This window comes from Taurulus bubalis, assembly GCF_910589615.1.
Source record: "Taurulus bubalis genome assembly, chromosome: 17".
NCBI lineage: Eukaryota > Metazoa > Chordata > Actinopteri > Perciformes > Cottidae > Taurulus > Taurulus bubalis.
Window position 1 is genome coordinate 12,159,505 of NC_136605.1, and position 23,460 is coordinate 12,182,964.

Genomic DNA, 23,460 nt, shown 5'->3' on the forward strand with positions numbered 1-23,460 from the left:
GACAGACACGCGGTAGTGTGAGGAGCCTGTGGACAAGTCCCGCATGAGCAAGGCGGAGTCAGTCCAATTGAATTTGCTCGGCTGTCAAGTGCGCGAGACGGAATATTGACATCATCTTCTTACTGCTCCGAATAAACCTCTGAATGCATCACAGTGAGAATAGTGGGATAAAAATGAGGACTATGAAACGAGATGGTGTAAGTTCACTGCTTTTGCTTAAATGTGTCAGTGTCATATGTCAGTCTTCTGAAATATAAAAAGATCAGCTATTTGGGTATAGTTTTATAAATACCGTCCCATTACAGCAAGGCATCAAAAAAGCCACCTGCTCCATGAGCATTACCCAGTGACCAGCAGTACGCTGCACTGTGGCTCCCAGGTGTGTGTGTGTGTGTGTGTCCTGTTTAAAAGTGTAAATAGACTCCACCTTCCGAGAGAGGTTAAAAAATGTGTTTTCTTGCGCTGAAAAACTACCTCTGTTGTGCCATTGTGTCGCGTGGCCACTAACTATACCTGCGACTTTTTTAAATTGTTTTTATTGTTTTATGTATTTAAATGAATTGACCATTGCAAAGACATTAGCAGTGCGCACAGGAGCCAATCAATGCGAGGACAACTGCTCTGTACGCTATTGCCACCACGCGGCGGGAAGTGGAAGGAAACATCTATTTGGACAGTTGTGATTGATTGTTGACACATTAAAACTAAATGCCTGGTTTCAAAAACTACCTGATGACAACTAAATCTTTCCAAATAGCTGTTTTGGGTTGTTTCTACTGCCAAGGATAACGCATTAACCGGGTCACAGACCAGCTGTGACGGCGTGATTGCTCTGCATTGGTCTCAGTTGGCTCTTGCTCTGTGATGTGGTTAAAAGCAGCACAGCCAAACCATTAGACAGGCAAATAGCATTGGGAAAAAGCTTACACCTGTTGTTGCCCGTGAATGCTCGCCCCATCAGAAGGCTTCCTATCAGCAGACAAAGGATGAAAGGTCAGTTTGAGCCAGTGTGCAATTTCTGAAAACAGAGGAGTGCACATATGGGCTGTGATATCAGCTTTGTTGTCCTCGCTCCTTTTGAGCTCACTGAAGAATGCATGCGGTGCAGGCAAGGTATAGCATCTCTCAAAAATATTTTAGCCTTAAAAAAACATACTATGTGTGCTGTTAGTTTTTCAGGGAACATCCAAGCTACTGTGCCATAAGCCTGCAGCTGCTTCTCATGGAGCCTGGTTAAAATGTACAGACTGTGTATATAGTCCCAGAGTGAATCTGTTCCAAGGTCCTTTGCTCTACAAATTACCAACTTCCCTTTGTCCCCACGTCTCATTTGAAGTCTCATTTCTACCAGGAGCTCGTTTGGTGTCATCCACTGCTCCCTCCCTTTATTTCCTCTCCCATCACCCCGCTGCCACCCCCCAGCCCCTGATAATGATGTGCTGATTATGAGGCTCTTAGGCCGGCAGATTGCTCTCTAGTCTCATTCGCATGCAGTGGAAAATTGCTGCTGTCTTGAAGCCCCCACCCTGCTGTGCATATCAGGCAGGTTGACATTAGCAAGCTGCAGGGAACAGAACTCAGCCACCAGGGCAGGTGCTCTGTCTCCGTCTCCGTCTCGCGAATTGTTCTGCAGCAGAGGAAACAGAGGCTGGCTGATGCTACAAACCACGCTGGGGGGCACCGACTGGTGTCAAACAATATGGCATTGTGTAGCTGACAGTTATACTATAGCTACTTTTACTTGCCAAGTAAGACCTTGGTGTATTTCAGTGTGACAAAAACAAACTAATTTACCCTCTTCCTACATCACAACTGCTCCATTAGTTGACAAAAAGACAGCAATTCTTGAAGAGATGTGTTATAATTTGTATAATCAAAGTGCTCCGTCTCCATATTACAAGTAAACTGAATGACAAGTAAAATGTTAAGGGATAAGAAATTATATCAATAATGGCATTTTTTTCAAAAGGTACCGCAGGAGTCCTTGATGGACGAAATGATTAGACATTCAAAGACCACAATGTTTCAGTGACGCTGACGAACAAAAAAAAAGGAGGTGTAAATCTTTCGAAACGTTGAACAGCCTTGGATAAATGTTTTACACCACACAACTCTCTCTCTTAGCAGATCGCCTTTTCTTATTATCTCATAAAAAGCATAAAAGAAGTCAACGTGTTTCAAAGATTCATCTTCAATCAAGCGTAATTTCCTTGATAGTCTTGAAGGCTGAATCTGAGATATAAAAAAAAGACTTGTAAAGACAGATGCTCTTTGCAAAGTGACATTCACTTAAATGGCTCTAATAACTTGTCAATCTTTTCTTTGAGGCATCAATCATATATCATTATTTGAGTCATCGGACTCTTGTTTTTCACCATTTAACATCAGCATCATTTGGGTATTCAAACCAGCTAGTTGCTTTTCACCGACAGCCTGGCAGGTTCACCGTCAGCGGGAATGTGACGATAATGCACTCTCATGTAGCATCACATCTAAATAAATACTCCTGTTGGTCTGGGAGATGGGGAATGCTCCATGGCCTTTCGAAAGCTGTTCTCGCTCCATCAGCTCCCCCGATTTGAAATGGCTTGATTGAAATGAGCTTCATTTGAGAGTGCCTCACTTATGCATGCAGCCACAATAATGCCGAGGCAAACGAAGTGGCGCTGAAATGCCAGTCTCTCCCTCTCACATCTGTAGGTATAGCAATAGTAAAGTTACTATGGTCTATTCGTTTTAAACAGGAAAACAGTCCAGCTCCTCGCTTTGGCTTCATTCTTCATTCTCTGTGTTCCTCTGCTGCTGCCATTTGTCACACATGTTGCTGCTGCTGATTCTTCAATATGGATGTACCTTTCTTAGAAAAAAAAATGTGTTCCCTAACAAGGGCACACACACACAAATATATATACACACCCACACACACAGAACATGCAATGCACAATGTCGCTGCATCTGTCTTGACATCTCATCTATAGTATCTCACAGAGACAATTTGATTTCTGTGCAGTAATATATCATCTCATAGATCTTTCCTTGAGACAGTGGTAAACTCCAACTGCAAATTAAAACATGAAAAATACAACCAAAAGGCTGCTTCTAGATGCATAGCTTAGTCTCAGAGTGTAATATCCCATTCTATGTCTCACCACAACGATGTGCTTCTTTTTGGCTTATAGCGGCTGAGATACAAAATTGTGTTTAAAAATATATGATTTTAAACAATAGTACCGTATATTTAACTCTAGCATTTACAGCACATCAAATACATGTGGTCAAGTTATCAAAGTTAAAGTGTTTCAAAGAACAAACACGACTGGGTAGTTCTCAGAATAATAATAATATCAGAATAATATACGGTTATTACCCAAGGGACCACTCACTTAGGAATATTGCCTTAAATCACTGGCATAATTGGTCTCCTTGAGTCTCACTTTGATGTAAATAACATTAGCAATTTTCCAGTCATTTTGCATTGATCTTCCTCTGCAAAATTCTGCCCCAAGAAGCAGCTGGAAAATGAACGTCTTAAACTGGAGATGTGAAGGGAGCATTCACGACATCAGAGAAACTGCGCTGCCTGAAAGATGTACCATTATTTGGATTGATTTTGTGCCTTGCCACAGGCACTTTCTGTCCACTACATATTGGCAGAAATAACCATATGAACTGGTATACATACATGTGCACACTTATTACATTTGATGGCTAATGCTGACTCTAACAGTTACATTATGACTTCACATTATGACTGTAAACCGCCACTTCAGGGCCAACTCTTTATCAGACTGTTTCAAAACCATTTTCATAAGACTGCTCGCGCTTGTTGCCAATTCGACATCTGTTTAGTGATTGTTGTGTCCTCTCTTATGTTCGGAACTGTTCCTCCTTCCTGTGTCACTCTTTGTGACCTTCCTCGCACTGATTTGGCAATTTATTGTTTCAACTTCCTCCCCAAGCCCTTGTTTAGTATATTCTGCAAAAGAAAGCACTGTTGGTTGGAAGAGTGTTTTTGTTTTGTCCTTTCTCTCACTTAGTTGTCTCCATCTGAGCAGCAGATAGTGTGACAGCAGCAGCACTCTGCAGCATATAAATAACTCACTTTCATTACATGTGGTCATTTAGAGATGTGGAAAGAGTGCAAAAATGTAGTTTTTAACATCACATACGTAGTGAAAGAAAAAAAAATTCTGGCACGATTAATCAAATCAAGTAATCAATAATTCTGACTCCTCATTTTTCCTTGCATATGAAAAGCACTTCATAGACTACAAGACAGTTTGGATGACAAAAGCGAGCGAAGCTAAATATCCCTGGTAATGTTGAGATCAGCTGATAAAGGTCATCTTCATCTTTAGCTGTTGGAAAGTAATTAGAGCAGCTATTTACATGCAGAGCAAAATAATTTCCCCAACTAGTTCTCCACTCTGCCTTTGGCTGATCGCATCTTACTGCTAAATCCTTGAGCCCATAAACCCCGGCATGGTATATCATGGCATTATAAAATACCCTGGGCACACTAAAGATTAGGTGGGATGAATAGAGATAAGAAGCTAGAGGTCTCTTATGATTTCACACTGGTTTTAGCATGTGACATTCTTCCCTGTAGCCATCTCTCTGCCATAAGTCTCCTGTGTGTGAGATGCTGTTGCAGCATACCTATTCAACCCAATATCTAAACAGTGAGGGATCCATATCTTGTCTTTAATAACATGTTCTGGGTCTCTGTGGACTTGTTGCCTTTTTTCCAGGTGTTCATTATAGCCCAGCTTTGCTGCAGTTTGTCTGTAAGCAATGCAGGAGGCAGGGTGACAGCAGCCTCTGGAGTTTAACAAAGTGGGAAGATTGTGAAATCTAATGTGTTCCAAAACCAACACCGGTACATTCACAGCTAGCATTGGGCAGAATTTTAAAACATAAACAGCATGTTTCACCCACCTGTGCCGATCCCACAGAGATGAAACTATTGTCTGCTTGCTCTGCATATATTATTTGCGTTTCCAACACAATGAATTATGGGGCAGAATGCTTGTAATCAGATCAATGGGTTTGAATTATCTCACTGTACGGTTGGCATTATAGCATACTAGCTGGCTAAACTTAAGCCAATTGAATTACCTATGTAGCTTAGCAGTGACAGAGTGATTTATGTAGTTTTCAGGTTAGGCCTGTGGTGTAATGTAAATAAATGCGGTGAAGCTGGAGAGCTCCCATGTGGCTCGGGCATAGTTTGGGCTGGCTAGAAAGCACAAGGCAAGGTGTATACAAGAATTAGTATTCTGTCCAATCGCTCTGTGCCCTCTCCTTCTTATTGTCAACACAATCATAGTGTAAATGAGATGCCGATAAAATAAGGAGTGACTCATCCTTTGCAAACTGCATGGCAAGCTGGAGCATATGCCATTATGTTCAGTTGCATCAACTGTACAGTGTCAGTTCAAGAAATGTGCTCTCATAGTGACTGACATCAACCACTATTTAGACATTAACAATAAGATAATGTAGCATGCTGCTTTGACGCACTAACAATTTGTTTGACTGAGTAATGACAGCGATGATTCTCGCAAATGTCTAGCAAGAGCATTTGCAGAGTGTCATTAAAAAATGATTCCCAATAGAGAGAGATTGAGACATTAGCAATATGATCCTGTTCTATAAATGAGGCCTGCTCCTTTACTCTTTCCTAATGTAATTGGCCGTAGGAAATTAGATGATCCTAATAGGTTATTGAAAGTATTTCTAATATCTGCCATAAAATGATGCATTGATTTCCATAAAGAAACAATAAAGTTTCTCTATATCCCAGATGTAACAGCATCAAAGCCGACAAGATTTGATGGTGCTGATGAGAGTTGATATTATTGATGTAAAAAAAAAAGAATTCAGTATACAGCTCACATCTTCCACAGTTTAACACCTGAGTGTTAAAGCCACACAAGGTTAACAAAGCAAGACATCATTTTCATTAGAGAAGCCACTTGAGCTAATCATAGAGAGCTCTTGTGAAGTGTTTATACAAAAAAACATAATTAGTGTCCTTGTGACGTCAAGACATTGTGCTTGAAATTGTACAGCTGCGGTAGCTTCGGCAGGCATACACTTATGATGGAGGTCATTTTTGCCATTAGGGGTACGGAGCCAAACATTTTATCCTGGCACTGAATACGGCTGCTCCATAAATTTGATACAGTGCCAACAGGCAATCATGTTCTTTAAGTCCATTAAACATTAGCCACTGAACAGGCCTGTGGTTGTCTTTTGACAACAGTCTTAGATTGAATAGACTGAGCGCATTTCAGGTTCACATGTGTTTTTCCCCTCAGGCAGTCAGAGAGGGAAGTCGGATATAATCTCCCGTTGATGCAACATGCCTCCATCAGGCCATACAGTCAGCCTCCAAACCTCCAGGAAGAATGCCTGCAGGCTTCAGCAGTCTCAATAGCATACCATCTTTTCCCAAATGCAAAGTCTTTATGTTTCAGCTTGGGGTTTACGACTGTCAAGGGATCATAGTCAAACACATCAGAAACAGTTTTATCTTCATCATTTCATGTTTGCCTTTCCTGTATTTCATACTCACACTGTACACGGCAACTCATACTTAAAATGTGTGTGCCTCAACTGATTACAAGTAATTATGCTCAGATCAAGTAATGGTTAGAATCAAGTGCAGATAATTAATGTAAGACTATAAAACACAAAAGGATGAAGACTGTCAATAGAAAAACCAAAGTGATCTGTAGAATGTATGCAGTCTGATCCTGACCTGTTGGCCTGCCCTCACTGGTCTTCATTAACTTATTCAACTTCCTAGCTCAATACTGGCTGCCTCATGACTTCAGAGTGACTGAGCTCCCGAACCTCAACATTTCTTTCCACTCCTTTTTTAAGGTAAAGTATTTTAATGTCATCTCATGAATCTAAATTGAAAACAATATGAATGTATCACAAAAAGAAAAATACGTGATGAGATTGACAAGACCAGGGAGCTCCTTGTCAAATTCAGGTGGAAAATACGTGTAGTTCTGTGATCTCAGTATGAGAGATCTGTCAGAAGTCATAAACTAATCTATATGCCTTGTGACCAAACACTGTCCTTTGTGGTCATATCAAGTCAAATGGGCAATTGCACACACTCCAAAAAGGCCAAAAAGGATGCTCTTTGTTGCCTTGTTCTCTGAGCTTAAGAGAGCATCAGACAGAATGAGTTGATCTGCCATGATGAAGACCTCCTCTCTCAGCCTGTTCAGCTCCAGCCCTGTCAGCCCTAACAACCCACCATGCCTGCAACAACTTTCAGACGGTGAAGATGCCAGCTAGCCGCCTCCTGGGGCTTTTCCCATCCAGCCAAGAAGAGTCTGACTAGCGTTGGCAGGGACAGTCCCAAACCGAGAGCAGCCTCCAATGTTTTGGTGCTCACAGACGGCTAACAGGATGTGGAGGAGTCATGAGGAAGTCAGTAGGTAGAGTGCAGGCCACCGGCAGACTAATGGAACCTGAACACCGACATTGTGAGTCAGATTTGGACTTAGTTTAGATGTGGATATTAGCCGCGAGGCCAAGCACCCACTGTCCTCTGTGGTTCTCTGCGTCACCTCACGGCACTTCCCACCGAGTGAATGTGACCGCTAATACGCATTGGCCAAAAAGCCCTCTCTGTGCTTTTTGTCACCTCTGTCAGATCGTCCAGCCATTCCAGCATGTCTTTCTAAGCCCAGGTGAGAAGGACAGCATCCCACTGTGGTCCAGGGCATTTGTGTTCTGTACTCTATTCCCCCCTAGAAGGCAAAATGACTGGCTTCTTTTAAAGTCACACAAACAGACCCAAGTTGCCACCAAATTGACTCAAGTTGCGTCAGCAAGGAGGCACCTCCTCATATTTTAGTCACCGCCTCGTTTTCAACCATCGTTGTTGTCCACATGAGCCGCCAAAGTCAAAATGAAGGTTGTTCGTAGCTGCTTTCATATAGAACTACCGACAGTATGTATGTGGTGTAAGTTATACGCAGAGAGAATAGCTTTTGGTTCAAATGTTATAGACTTACTTACAAATCACAATAATAACCAATGTTGCATTGTTTGATGATCCTTTTGTGGCTTTCAGTTTTTTCATTTTTTTTCTAAAATACAGACTCAATAGCAATCTTTACAGTGCTTTATTTTGCTTTCTGCACAACATTTCCCTCTTGATGTATTCTTGACCTCTCACTTCCACAACAACAGTGATGTGTAGAGTACTGCCGTCCCTGGGAGTCAAATTATCGGATGCAGCCTCGTACCTGCTTTAAGAATGGTGCCATGTTATCAATAGTATTGTAACACTTGGTAAGATGCTGAACTTGGGCTTTAAAACTTAGATGTTGTTTCCGTCTACTCATTCAGAAAGAACAAATTGTTATGGCTAAGGTCATCCAGTTATTTCAGGTCCACTGATTCTCAGTGGGATCTATATTACTAACCCTATCATATCGTTATAGGGCTTTTGTTTCAATGTCAAAGTTAATGCTTAACATTATTGTTTACCTGGCAGACAAAAAAAACATCATCTGCTGACACCTTTGAAAAAAGAACATCAATACACTGCTGTGATTGAATACTTTTCCTCCAACAAAGTAGCTTTATCCTGGACCTGCTCATGTCTCATTCATTTCTACGTCCTTCTCCACCTCTCTGTTGTTCCAATTTCCTGTTTCTCCCGCCTCCAATTTTCTTTCACATTCTCTTTTTCAAATGTCAAGCAGCAGCTGCCAGCGCCTTGCCATTGCGGCCTGTGCTCGTAAATCTGGGCTAATTCTCCACCTCTCTTCCGTGGTGTATAAATCTTCTCACTTACAAGAGCACTGGTTCTTTTGATGAATGGGCTACAGAGAGCGCTGGATGCCAAGCGAGCTCCACAGTGTACATCGTCCACACAAACGGGCCCAGAATCTTGACAGGTCGCGAAATAGTCACGAAATGCAATCTACTGGTTTAAAGCACCTGACTATGCAATGGTGAAAGCTAATGATGTAGATTTAAGATGTTGCCTAAACCTCAAGTTTGTTTCATTACCTTAACCTGGCTGCACATACTTATTTAAACCTAACCATGACGTTTTGCCTAAACCTAACTAGTGGTTTTGTTCCACTGTGTAATGTCGTCCCGAAAAAGGAGGACACTTCCTGTACCTGAACACAACACTCAACTGCTGTATTGCACACGCATAGCAGTGAATGTTAAACCTAGCAGTGGCAAGTCTGTCTTTCAATTTGTTTGTTGATGTAGAAAACAACACAGAATCATTCATCCTGCTGACACTTGAATGCAGCAGAAACACTTCAGTTGTTTTCTTTTTGGTTTGCTCTTTTATAATTCTCCATTGTGTCATTCAGAATGTAAAACGGAAGAGCTGAAATATCTTAAACAGGACCATACAAGCCAGTTTGAAATAATTCACTCAATGTTCTGAGGATTAAATTCTTCAGTGAAATGTTTACTATTGTATTCAAAATCATGAGCAAAGGTTGAGGCTTGACGAGGCATAGTCAGTTTGGTGCAGAGGACTAGTTTGTTACCACACAAGCTCAGGCACGAGTGTTTTGCTTAATGAGAGGGAATGAGGATTTGAGCCACCAGCTAACAAACAGTTGTTACTTTGGGCTAAATTAATACCAGCTGCTCGAGTAGGCTCAGTGGATTTCCATGTCAACACACATTACCAAGTCAATCTTGCAGCTTGACTACTTGCTGAGGAACCAATCATAATCTATCTCGTTGCCTTACCACGAGCAAGAAAGAGACAGAAACACCCTGCCAGCTTGTCAAGCGCCAGAAACACTTTTTCAAAAAGACATCTTGATGAGATGGACCCTTGGCACACTCTCGGTATTTGTCCATCACTTCGAACAGTAAATGAAAGTGCCACAGATGACATCCGTCATTATGAAAAGCCTGTCATTGAACCTCTCCGTTGCAGCTCCACCTGATAGTTCACAGGTGATGATGGAGATGCTAAAGTCGGTGTCCAACTGCCGAAAGAAGTCGGTGGCTGAGCTGATGAATTATACATTAACACATTGCATGCTTAGAAACAACATTAAGCATTTGTGTGAAAATGAAAGTGAAATACACACATTGGTCAACAGTTGCTAAATTATCTTACAAACAACTACAAGAAGTCTCAAGAAAATCCAAAACTTGGATGTCCCATGTTGCAGAAGGGGTTTTTCTTTAGAAATATAATAATCTTTACAGTCGCAATGTGATATTTCAGTTAAAAACTCTGACTTCCACATGAATCTGTGTTAACTAGGTGTACGAGGAGATCAATGTACAGCAAAGAAAAGACGTGACTCCAGAGATGGTTTAAATGAATGACCTTTGGACACAGGCGGCTCTGTAGACCTAGTGGGACAATCTAAATCGGGAATAGCCAAGAATGGGTCCTTCATTTTTTCATATATCTGACACTGGCCAGTGATCTGGCCCAAAGGTCCTTCACAACTCCAGATGGCCAGTCTGTCCTTGAGTGGTACTAGCATAAAAGTTAAAGAGGCAGCCCTCTGGAAAGGCTGCTCATTCAAATCTCTGAACATGCTGGATGTCCAGATGACAACAACATACCAAAGGAAGCTTTTCGTGAGACGCTAAACCCTCACCTGGTCTGATGTTGCTCAGTGGTTTAGGAAACACGTCAAGCAAGGCTACAGCCATGCTAGCAGCTTTGTGACGCTGTGCTTAGACATAGTGGTGCTTGGAGCTAAAAGCTAACTTAAGCATGCATGAGGACCATTCTTGTTGTACCCACAAGAAAGGTCCTCTAACATTAAAGAAGTAATCCTTTTAACTTAAACCAAGTTTATTTTTTCAAACCTTATTTTAACGCAAACCGTGTTTCCGCTAATCCAAACCAAGTCCTCTAAGTAATCGTCCTGCGGATAGGGCTGTCAGGTAAGTGTTCTAGAGAGCAGGTAAGTAATTTGTCTTTTCATTTATTGAAAATATTTGATAATGTGACATTTTGACCTTATGATGGTGCAAGTGGAAACGCTTAGATATTAACAAAGTTATCACAATTAATCTTTCAGGGGTGGGGGATTTATGTCTCGACCAAATGTCAAGACAGCAATAAAATGATCAATTTCCCCAAAGATACAAAAGTGTAACTTTAGCCGGTGCCAAAGGAAAAGTCAGAGACATCATAAGGAAGCATGGAACCATAAATGTCCAAACAACATTTTGTGCTAATCCATCAAAAATGTATTAGTTTTTGGAATGACTGAAATAAATTCACACAAGTTCTTTTATCACACCTATATCAAGGCTCCACCCTGCTAACATATTTTTCTTTTCTCTGTCATCCCTAAATGTGACATGCTACCTGCCAATTAGATCTTGTTTCCCATCTAGTTGATAGGAGTGATGTAGAGATGGGGGTGCTGGAGCAGAGCCCTTGGGCGGTGACTGGGGTAAAATATGAGTGTCTTGCCAATCCTGATGAAATGCTCGAGTCGCCTGTTACGCAGCGTGCCCTGCCCACCACCATATATCACCCAGCACTGGCATATATTCTCTGACAGGTTCAGTAAATCTCCCACTGTTTTCACTGTTTAAACAGTGAACAGTGAGCTTAGCCTGAGTCATCCTCCAACGTTAGGTTGTGGAAGAACATTTTGGACATCATGCCTGGCGCTTTTGGGCCGAGTGCAGAAGTGATAGAACAAAGCAAACGTTTAATCAGAATGACTACTTTCACATGTATATGTCTTGTGCTGTCAAATTACTTCAGCCCTTTACATATCGTGGGCATTTTTATTTTGCAATTACTTTGCACATCAATATATTTTTCTGAACTGTGGTTTTTGCCATTTATAATTTCACACAGAACACACATTTTACTTAGTTTAACCTTGGAAAAGGAAGCACATATCCACTCCCCCTGTTCTTACCTTTCTCAATAAAAGCCCTACATATACATAGCATGACTGTCTACCAGAAGGAAATCAAATTCACTAAGAGCATTTCACTTAAAGAAAACCCAATACAACAGTTGCTAGTCTATACAACAATTTACCTCAGACGGGTGAGACGCTAGACCCGTATGAATAGTTTATTTATTCATGAATAGAGTATTTTTTTCATTTTCAGGTTGTTTATTTGTGACACCACCTTGCTCCACAGCACTACTAGTGGTAAAAAAAACTCCACCAAAAAATGTTTTTTTATCATCATTTCATAGTTTTATGAAGAAAGAAATGCCTCTTGTGTACTACATACTGTATATCCATGCATCCAAATGTGTTGACAAGTTCATAAATGTCCATTAGACACAATCTATGTTTGCGTTTGTGCCAGAAAAGAAGGCATCAGTAGCAGTAATTGAATTATCCTGCCACTAAGTGAAGGGCACAAAGGGATTATGGAGGTTAAGTACTGCATTCCATTAGTGGTCTGACGCTTATCACCACTATCAATTCATTACCTATAATTATCCCTGATATCAGTTGAAACGACCAACACATTCTGATGGAGTGTAAAAACCCCAAACTGTCCTGTACTTTCAGTGTGTGGAATATAAGATGCTCAAATCCCTGAAATAGCCTCATTTCCACACTCACAACAATTCACTAACAGGATGCACTGCAGCAGGGGAAGCTGGGGATTAAGCAGAATTGTCACCGGGGTTTATATCAGTGCACGATCCGGGTATGAGAGTCAGAGTGAGTGGGAGGTGCAAAAAAATGTAAGTCGCCCTCAGGTGCAGTGGGGTCTACTTACCCCATGAATAATGTAATAAAATATCTGGTGATTTATTCTTCAGTAAACACAAGCTTTTGACAGAACGTCTTCAGATGGCGAGTGTTTGTAGGTGGTTGGGTGTTTTGACACCTCCGTACACTGCTTGCACGCTTGTGTGCAACATCTGTGTCGGGATGCAGATGTCTGAGTATGTGTGTATGTTAAAGTGTGAACCCTGTGTGAAGTGCTGGCTGAGCTCATCACAGGTGAGGGTCGTGTGTGGGCTGCTGTCACCCGTCCTCCATCATTCCTCCTCCTCTGCTTGTCCCCGAAGCTCCCGGCTGTTTCATGACATTCATTAGTAGATGCCCCCAGGGCCAACACAATAGCTCACCACCACCTTTTATTACTGTCAATCCACTCTTAGAGTCGTCAAGGTCAAATCCGCTTCACTGTCGTTCACCTGTCACAGTCAGCATGCTGACATGTGTGTTATGGGGAGCAAAAAGAAGTGTGTGTGTGTGTATCTAAAAAAGAAGAAGAGGGTGAAAGAGAGAAAGAGACAGAATGACAGAGGAGAGGAGGAGGAAGGTGAATAATACAATGCAAGGAGAGCTGCCATGTGAACAGATGTCTGTTCTATGTCCTTGATTAACTGTAATGAGGATCTCCTGTGAGAATACAATATGTGCTGTAAGTAACAATTTAAAGTCAAGAGATTTTCTTTAATCACAGGGCCATTGTGTTTTGGAGTGATCTGTGTTTTAGTTTAAGACTTACTATAATTAAATGTCACAAAATGAAAGAGTTATTCTAACTTTGATAAATCAACTTCAATTCAATGTATTGTATGATGTGAACAACTATGTTTGAAAACAGAGAAATTGAAAGCATGTTTATCGCAGCACAGGCGTGTGATCTAAATGCCATCCAGTGGATTGGAAAAACGATCGATTTTATTATAATAGGACCAAAAAGGTAGTGGTACTGTGGATTTATAATAAGGTACTAGGCCTTACAATGAAAATAAGGAATGTCTATGTGTAAAATACGATACTTGAGAATCTTATTGTTATAAACAATAAGGAGAAGGGAGCCTTACGAAATAATGTAGTCGTATCATGGGTGAAGGTCACACTTACATCACACTCATCTATAATATCAGGTGTGCTCTGCCGCTGTTACTAAGGAGTAGGAGAATGCAAGTTAACCGCATTACACGTCTAAAACCGCATGAGACACTGGCATGACGGCGTATGCTTGCACCGGGCCTGAGAGGACCTCATAAAGGTTCCCCGGGTGGAGCTACTAACCAAAAATACAGAGCTATGTCCGGTGCTTAACGTGTATGCATTAAGCACAATTTCAGAAGGTAGCAGGAGTTTAGGAGGAGAATGGTCCGCAGCCGCAGAAGACGGTCCATCCAGGTCATGGGCGCTATCTCAAAACCTACAGGAGGAATGAGACGAACCGGGACCCTACATGGTGGTGCTGACCACGGCCACCGCAGTGAAGGAGGACGGGAAACAACACTGGTACCACAGCAAGACCAGCCGAGCCGACCCGACCGCAGCGGCGACCTGAACGGACACCAGGAGCAACACCGGAGGGTGCGAAGGAAGCGGAGATCATCAAGGCCAAGCTGAGCCGACCACAGATGCGATCAGGAGCATCAACACTAGGAGCCCAGAAGACCAGCCGTGGAGGAGTGGAGTCGTGATCTACTCATCCTTTAAGTCGACCTACGGAGACTACAGGTCCCGGCCATGAAGTACATTGCCACAATCACACTAAGACCCCCAAAAGGAGGACGCTGACCCTAGCAAGAGAATGCAATAGACATGGACTGGCCTAAGGGACGGAGGGGGAAGAGGGGAGAAGTAGTTTATCAGGGAAAGTATAGTAAAGCTCGGTAGTAGGGAAAAACAAAGAATATATCCATGTGTGTAATCATGCTTGCCATTCTTGTCAGGTTTAAATTCCGGGGGAAAAAATAACGCATATTCTGCCACTGAATTCATGTTGCCCTAAGCGACAGCAGGGAAATGTACGCCGCATAGTCAGACGTAAGGTGTAGTATGTACGTATAACAAGGGCAATATAGGGCGCGACAAGGTGTCAGTAGTCCCGGCCTCACAAAGCACAAACATGCCTCCAGCAAACGCACAACGGAGGGGCGGGTCTACGCGCACAAAGTGCTCGAAGCCCCCGAAGAGCGGACGAAGAGAAGAGTGTGTGGTTGGTGTGTTGAGTTATTGTTCATTACTCAAAAAGGGGAATGTTGGAGGAAATTGTTTATGTAATCAAAGAGCTATACAGTAATTATAGGAAGATCCACTAATCCACAAGCTATATCCACTTGGGTGTAAGAGAAGGGTTAAATATCAGAGAAGGAGAGTTCTGGAAAAACAACTCAGGCCCCCTCACGGAAAGCATGATGTGTGACTGTTTACCCAAAGAGTTTTGGCAGGAGTTAAGCCTATCTGGTAACTGTGATGGGGGTGTGGGGGGGCCTGGTGGGCCCGTTCATCGGCAAAATAGACATTTATTTGACCTCCTCACTCACTACACTTCAGTGTGCAAAGTAAGTGGGCTTTGTTTTCTTCTTAAAACATGTTTTTGAGCAAAAAGCAAAAGCTATTTACTGCTCAGAATTGCTTCAAACATCTGGTGTACTCTTGGTATCTTTATTTTTTCTCAGAAACTTGGGTGGGTAGTGCTGCCGTCGTAATTAAATCAGTGTTTACTCACTCTTGCTGCATTACTCATTATCCTTGCTTACCACTATCTCTATCTTGAAGGCCCCATGACAAGTAGGCCTGATAAAGAGTGTCTTTGTTGAATTTCATGCTCCTTTGGTGTTATGAGCAATTTAGTTTGTGTTAACAGAGAATAACTGTTGGCACTGACATTTGAGGTTGAGCTTTTACTTGAATTGTTGTTAAGGCTGACTTCCTTCTTTGTCTCGTGAATGTGGGAAATCTGAAAGGCAGGCTGCCAGGCCTCAGGGGGAAAAGTATGACATCAAGCATTTTATCTAAAAAGTTGGTCAAACTGTTCGCAGAGATAATCAGCAAATACTGCAGGAACTTTGGACCTAACTCAAGCTAGGAGGAAACTTGTGCAATGTTCAGGACAAGCTGACAAGCTGCAATTATCAGCACATTTCTCTCCACAGAGTTCCTTTTTTTATACATCCACAATTCCAATTCTGGACTTGAAAAGGCTACCATTTTTCCAGACAGTGATTTCCTCCTATATCTCGTCTCCTGGTGTCTTTTTTTTTTCTTTCTTTTTTTTTTTTAACAGGCTGACCCATGGGTTTAAAGTCGTGCAAGCCTCGCAACTCCTGCCTGCGATGTAAGGAGGAATGCCGACCGGCTGGTGGCTGCTCGTGTGTGTGTGACGACTGGCAATCTTGCTCTGAATGCTGCTGTGACATCTGCTGCCAGATGTGTGTGGACGTGTGCTGTGGCTTGTGTTCAGGAGACTGCAGCTACACCTTCTGTACCCTTTGCCTCGGCCTGGCACAGAACTGTGTCGCGTTCTTTACCACCCAACAAACGGAAACGCCGGAGGTACAACGTACGTCTTCTACTCAGCTGTTCTACTGATTACCAATGCATTTACTTCAGCTAACCTACATCTAACATGAATGCTTTTTACCTGGTTTAGAAGCTATGATGGGCCCAGTACAGCATGCCTAAGGAACATGTGACAGAAACCACAAGATGTATTGATTCAAGAACACCAGGTAAACTATATTTAGCTACACAGTATTTGTTTTGTTCTTGACATGCTGAGGGATTTGAATGCAACTGGGTCCTTTGTGTCATCAAATACGATATTTCAACCGACTGTAACTAAATGAGAAGCTTTTTCATTTGAGCTATTTAATCCGCATTGACCTCTACAATTCCTGCCAAGTTGACTATGGAATAGATCCAGCCATTTGTATTGTTTGCTTCCAAGTGTATTTCAGTGATAGTATAAGTACATTTCAGTGGTAAATAGCTCTTTGATCCCAAGACATGTTGACAATAACAGAGGTCTCAATGCATTTAACTCAAAAACAATAATCCCCCTCTATTTTACAAGGGTGAGCGTATGTGTGAGAGTGCAGCATTGTGAAAGAGAATATTATAGATAATATTATAACTCTATTTTAGGAAGAAGAGAGGCAGTCATGACATTGAGAAGCAGACTGAATGTCTTTTAATTTAAATTTTCCAAGTGAAAAGGAATGTTGTGGTCCGAGATGTAGACGGAGTGGATGCGGAGCAGCAGGGCAGACTGGTGTGACCCTCTCTTGTGACATAGAACATTAGACATGCCATGTGATGATTAGAAAGCCAGCTGTTTTAGAAGTGGGCATCAATTCTGAGACCAACAAGTAGTAAAATGTTTATCTATTGGTGTATTAACGAGGGCGGTGCGCATTGATATATGCTCTATAGATGGGGTAACATTTAGTAGCATTAGCAACCATAAATCAAAGCAGACTATGTATAAATCAAGCAAGTCATACAATGAAAACCAAGACATACATTTGACTGAGTTTATGTGACAATAAAACAAAGTCTACAGTGGATGACACATGCAAGTAAAGTAGTAGTTGAAAGTACAGATCAACAGATCATTGAGAAATTATGAGCATAGTTTAGAAAGATGGCAGATTAAAAAAATAGAGTGGAGCCGCAAGGCAATTCAACAAGAACAAATGAGAATAACTGAGGACGGTGTTGGTTGATATAATGCTGATAAAAAAGGCTAAAGCAATGGACAGGAACCACACCTCAGACTCCCTAGTGGCCTGTGAGAAATCTATGAGGTTAATATAAACCATATTTATAGAAACATTTACTTTTTTATATTCAGTTGGTGATTCTCTTTTATAAAAACTGTAATTTATGTTGTGTGGTGGAGCAACGTTGGGTTTTGAATCCGTGAACACATGTTGTTTTGACCTAGTTTGATCTAATGTTACGTGTATATTGTGAAAAGACAGTTTGAGTGTATGCACCCCCTAGAGGCCTGTGGGAATAGTGTAGTGGGACACTGCACATGTTTTCGCCATACAGTCTATGGTTTTCCCTGACGTATACCAGGAACATCTGTATCTGCAGCAGTTCAGTGCAACAACCACAACACCAACTTCAACCTTAACAATGTCTGTTGACGAAGATAAATATTATTAATTATTGCAGGACTGTGTTGGGTCTCATTAGACTGCACAGGTATAACAAATACATTGGTAACTCAATGTGTACATTGTTGTTATGTGTCATCCAGACAGTATATACATTATCCAAGCATTATGCATTACTTTACCACCCTCATGTTGTATTAACAAAATTATGTCTCTACAGGCAATATCACCGTAAGTGTAGTAAATCTCAACTTGCAAGCAATGACCGCAGCATCATGAAATTCCATAGAGCTTGTCTGACCCACAACCTATCTTGGTATCCTTGTTTTGAAAGTGAGTATTGAAGAGAGTGTGACTGCTTTCTTCCACAGTGGCTGTGGAGCCCAGCTATCTGCTGCTGTATAATGAGGGCGGAGATGAGAAGCACAATAAGGCGGAAAGAGATGTCTACAGAGTGCGTTCACATGTTCACAAGTTCAAAGTTCATGAAATATTTTATGTGTGAAGAGAAACCATATATAATTGCTAATGGAAGAAAGGTAAATATATAAAGTTTTGAACTGAGTCATATATAATGTAAAACATATGCTACCAGAGGTAGCAGTGCATGTCTGAGTGGTACAAACATGCATGTTTTCTATTTCCAGAACAATGGTCATCACAATAAGCCCAAGCTTATCACAGCTCTCATGGCTGAACAAAAGCTCTGAACACAACCAGCGTTCCAGGGTCCCACCCATGTGAAGGCAGAGACGATACCCTAACGCTCACGTGAACACCTTTCCATCCCCAGGCTGCAACTCATTTCATGTGGATGGATTTATTTCTTGTATATCCCGATGTTTGGTTACAAAAAGGTCATCTACTTTTCCTGTGTTTGTCAGCACAGGAGACAAACTGGATTCCTGAACATCAACTGAGTGAAAGTGTTGCTTTTTTCACATCTGGTAGATTAAACTGAAGTGTAGAAATGGCCTCATCCTGCCATACAAACAGTACTTCAAAGCACACATTAGATGTCTGCGAGATTGTTTTGCACTTTGAGGCAAACAAAAACATAATTTGGTTGCACAGAGTGTACAATCTGAAATCTCTTTGTGAGATGATGGCGCCTGAGGACACAAGGTGCTATTTGCATCCACTGAATTAGACCTTTTTATTATCCTCTCTGAAATTGCAAGTTTATGGAAATTTTAAAGATTGAGGGAGTCATGTTGCTGCATCAAAAGAAGCTTAGAATGAGGTCTTACGCGGAAAAATCTAACAACACGGAGAGTATGATGGACTGCTCTGTGTCCCCGACTGTACCCATCTCTGCTCCTGTTTGCTCTCCTCCTCGTCCCTCTGGACTCTGCAGTGCATTCAGTCCAACTCAAATGTGTATCTCTCACACTCACAGGACACGCTGGGTTGCTAGTTTACTCCTCGAATTGACCTTATCCTCCTGAACTCTTGAGTCTATTTATAATATATACAGTAAATCATATATATATATATATGGATAAAAAAAAAAGTAAGAGCCCAACTTCCACGAAGAGGACAACCATGGTCCGAAGATACCAAAGAAACATGACAGTGACATTCAACAAAAAAAAACGTTAGCCACTCTGTACAGCTTAATTTCCCATATATAGACTGTATATACTTTGCATTTTTGCACTTTCTTTATTATTTAATTTTCTTAAATTGAATACGCTCTGCTATTTTATTGTATTGAGTATTTTTCATACTTAATATTTGTATGTCTCCTATGTAACTTTGCTTGCTGCTGCCACAAACAAATGTTTCCCCTGGGGATGAATAAAGTATCTATCTATCTATCTATCTATCTATCTATCTATCTATCTATCTATCTATCTATCTATCTATCTATCTATCTATCTATCTATCTATCTATCTATCTCACCATCAGAACTTTCACACTACATTTTCAGATGTGAATGAGACCGATGTTTCTAAATCTATATAAATGTAAAGCTATAAACGTAACTTCAGATACTAGATGCTCGAGATACTAATTAACTGCTCAATACGCTTTAAACCAACATTTTGGTAAACAACACATTTAATTTATTAAATGGGCACATGACCATTTTATTCCTAATTTATTCATTTGTCCGTTTAGTGTCGTGTGTAGTTAACAGATCAATAAATATTTCCTTTCTAAAGAACTTCATCATTTGATATATGTGTGTGTATACGACGTGATACGCCACTGTACATCATGTCAAGGGCTCCGTAGCAAGATTTAATTATTAATATAACATTTTGAGGTTTTGTCTGTTTTTCCAAAATTGGTTGGCATCCTCAGATTCATTTTTAATTCTGTTGCTTAAAACCAATGTGTCTTATAGCAGAAGCTGTATGTCAGCACTCCCCTTCACTTTATGATAATCATAATTCAATTAATATCGTTGCATATCTTGATATTGATGTATTATTAAATATTAAATCTGCTACACGCAATAACTCTGATGTGAATTTAAATAAATAATTAAATAACTGGGTAATTAATTGCGGTAAAAAAAAGAGAAGAGTCTCTTATAAATGTGTGTACTGTGTCCTTTTTTGTTATAATTTTTCTCATATTGTGTGGACTTTTACAAAATAATTGACACCATATGTTGAAATAATCTTGTCTCATGGGGCTTGTCTTGAAAATGTGTTTATATACAATCAGCATAACATAGGCACACACGATAGTAGCAGTAATAGAAAGCCATGGCAAAGCCCAAAATTACTTGAGGATCTACCTTGAAAAATGTGTAGTAGGAAGAACAAAATTGAAGATCTTGGGAGGATTTTTTTTCATGCCTTTTGCTGTCTTTCATCTTTTTTTCTCTTTCTTATCTCTTTGTGGCTGAGTGCATTTCTCTCACCTCGCTCGCTGTGTCTCTTCTCTCCTCATGAAATGCAATGCTTTTACCGAATGTCTTCTGGTACGGTGTGGAGAAAGCCATTGTGTGCTGCTGTCAGTCAACTAGATTACAGCTCTGGAGGATCCTTATTGCTCACCCTCCAAAAATGAGTAGACGCCTCCGAACTTTGCTGGTCCAAAAATATCTGATGTCTGTTTTACCCGTTTTTGGAGGTTCTGGTACAAAAAAACTCAACATGACAGACAGAATTTGAAGACTAAATCGGAATTGGATTTCACAAAAGCTTCTATCAACAAATCCCCACACACTTTGTAATCCTGCAGATGCAAAGATCTTAAAAAGTAAAAGATAACCAAACAGAAACTATTCAAACCTTTAAACCCTTTTCATTTATTTTTTCTGCAGGTTCTCAACATCAGTTCTCTGTTCACCTGTCAACATTCCCACTGAGCTGTCAGCTTACCTCGCCGTGGTCTTTTGAGGTATAGAGGGTTTTGATAGCTAAAACAGGCCTAACTGCTGTGAGAGGCTTCGCTCCATCATTAGCACTATGGACACAATGCCTATACAGCATGGAAAGTGATCTCAACGGACAAAGAACTTGTCCGCTCCTCATGTGGCCAAGTCAAACCTGCTGGTCATTACAACATCTGAAAAACAGTATGAATACTGTTGGAGCCTTCTTTTCACTTTTAAAAAGTCTGGTCTTGCAACCTTGAAAATGTGAAATTCTTTGGAGCCCAGCTTCACCTGGTACACTGGCAATAGTGGTTTTAAAAGGGCAAAAAAAGACCGATGGTGTGTGTCCTATCTCAATTGTGAGTGTGGAGGTGGGTTGGTGCATGGTCTGTCTCTTTGCCCTCCTGCTGTGTGCCAGGTTTTGAGATTCTAGAGATGTGCAGATGAGACCGGCTGAAGATTTGGGCAGGTGAGGGGCAATTAGTTTTTTTTGGCTGAAATTGGATTTTATTTTTGTCCACTCTGAGACCTCCATCTTATCCTGCAACCCAGTCCTCCCACCCAATTTCCATCTCACCGTGCAGAAATTGGAGTGATATAAAGATGTGAGCTGTAGATGGAGAAGGAAGTCAGAGATGGTAAAAAAGGAGGGCAAGGAATGGCAAAAGATGCAGACAGCGAGATAGAGGGGAAAGAGTGAGATGGAAGGCGGACAAGGTGGCAGCGCACAGAATTCAGCATTTCCAGTGCACACCAGCAAACGCCTTGACCAGATTTATTATAATAGCTTTTACTCATGTGGAGAAACAAACTATGTAGCTATCACACTCCAGTAAGTTATTTAAACTGTTTGCTTCTAGCTTCAAAATATAAAAAAAAACTGAAAAGAAATACATAAGAAACCAACAGTTTGTAAAAAAAAAATGTTGTATCTAATTATTTCTTTAGCCACTAAGTATTCAAAATATAGATGAAATGCCCACTCCGTCCCAGGTGACAGAGACACTCATTCATATAAATAGTGACAGAGACATTGCTCATCTTGGATGCATTACACGTCGACAACAGGACGGTCAAACTAAATCTATTTACTTCCAATGCATTTCAAATCCTCTTTTTGTAGAGTCTACAATGGAAATTACAACAGATTCACCAGCATGCATAAAAGGAGCGAGAGAAAATCATTAGCTAAAAGTAAAGAGAGAAATCCATGAATAGAAAAAAGGCCCTAATAGCAAAGGTGGGACGCGTTGTATTCAGTTGGTGTACATTCATAATGTATTGGCCAACAGCCCATTAGACAGCATTAAAACGAAATCAGATTGTGGCTCTCCTCCAAAGACATTAGGTGTTGGGTTTAGACTGAAAACAAAGTGGTAATTGACCAATAGATTCAGAGAAATTGCAGGTAAATTGTTGGGAGGAACCACAATTGTGCTCACAACATCTTTAACAGTTGCAGGTGTATTAAAGCAATGACGGTATCCTGCGATGAGGCCAGCAATCCGATGGTCCTATTTCTTCCAGTTCTGTAAACACATGTCCTACCAGCTCAAATGCAAAAATCCTTAGTAATGCAGAATTAATAGCGCATCCTGGGATGTTGCATTGGAATAAATTGAGAGCCTAGAAAGATGTAAATGAAGATGCTAGTTTTCACATGATTTTCAATATAGAGAATGCCTGGTTATACATTCTGCATGAATGAAGGGTCAGAGTTAGTTCAGCTAATGAACAAACCCTCATGGAACAGTCAGTCACATTAATGGACACTAACAATAGTTGTGTTTTGTGTTCAGTGAATGGAGTGAATTGCTAAATAACCTTGACCATGATGCGTACAAGTTTCTGGCAATATATGTGTTGATCAAGGGTCAGTGATCATGTTCAATCTGTTAATGCAGGCACATGGTTGAGTAATATTCTGAACATCCGGCGTTTAAACAAATTGCAGTGATTAATTCACCTTTTCTGATGAACCCTCACAGGAGCAGAAAATCTAAATGAGTCATTGTACATCCGAACAAAAAGAGTATTTCACATATGAACCATTTCACAGGATGACACGCTTTACTTATTATTACTGGTAGTTATAGTTATTCCTGATTTTATGAAATGAAAAACTGTAGCTTCCTTTCAGTCTGTGAAGCACAGTCAGTATGCTGAACACATCCACGAACAGCTAAAGACGATGGTTGTTCAGAAAATGTACTAGCCATGTTGCAAAGACTGAGTGAATTCCAGACTTGGTGCCCC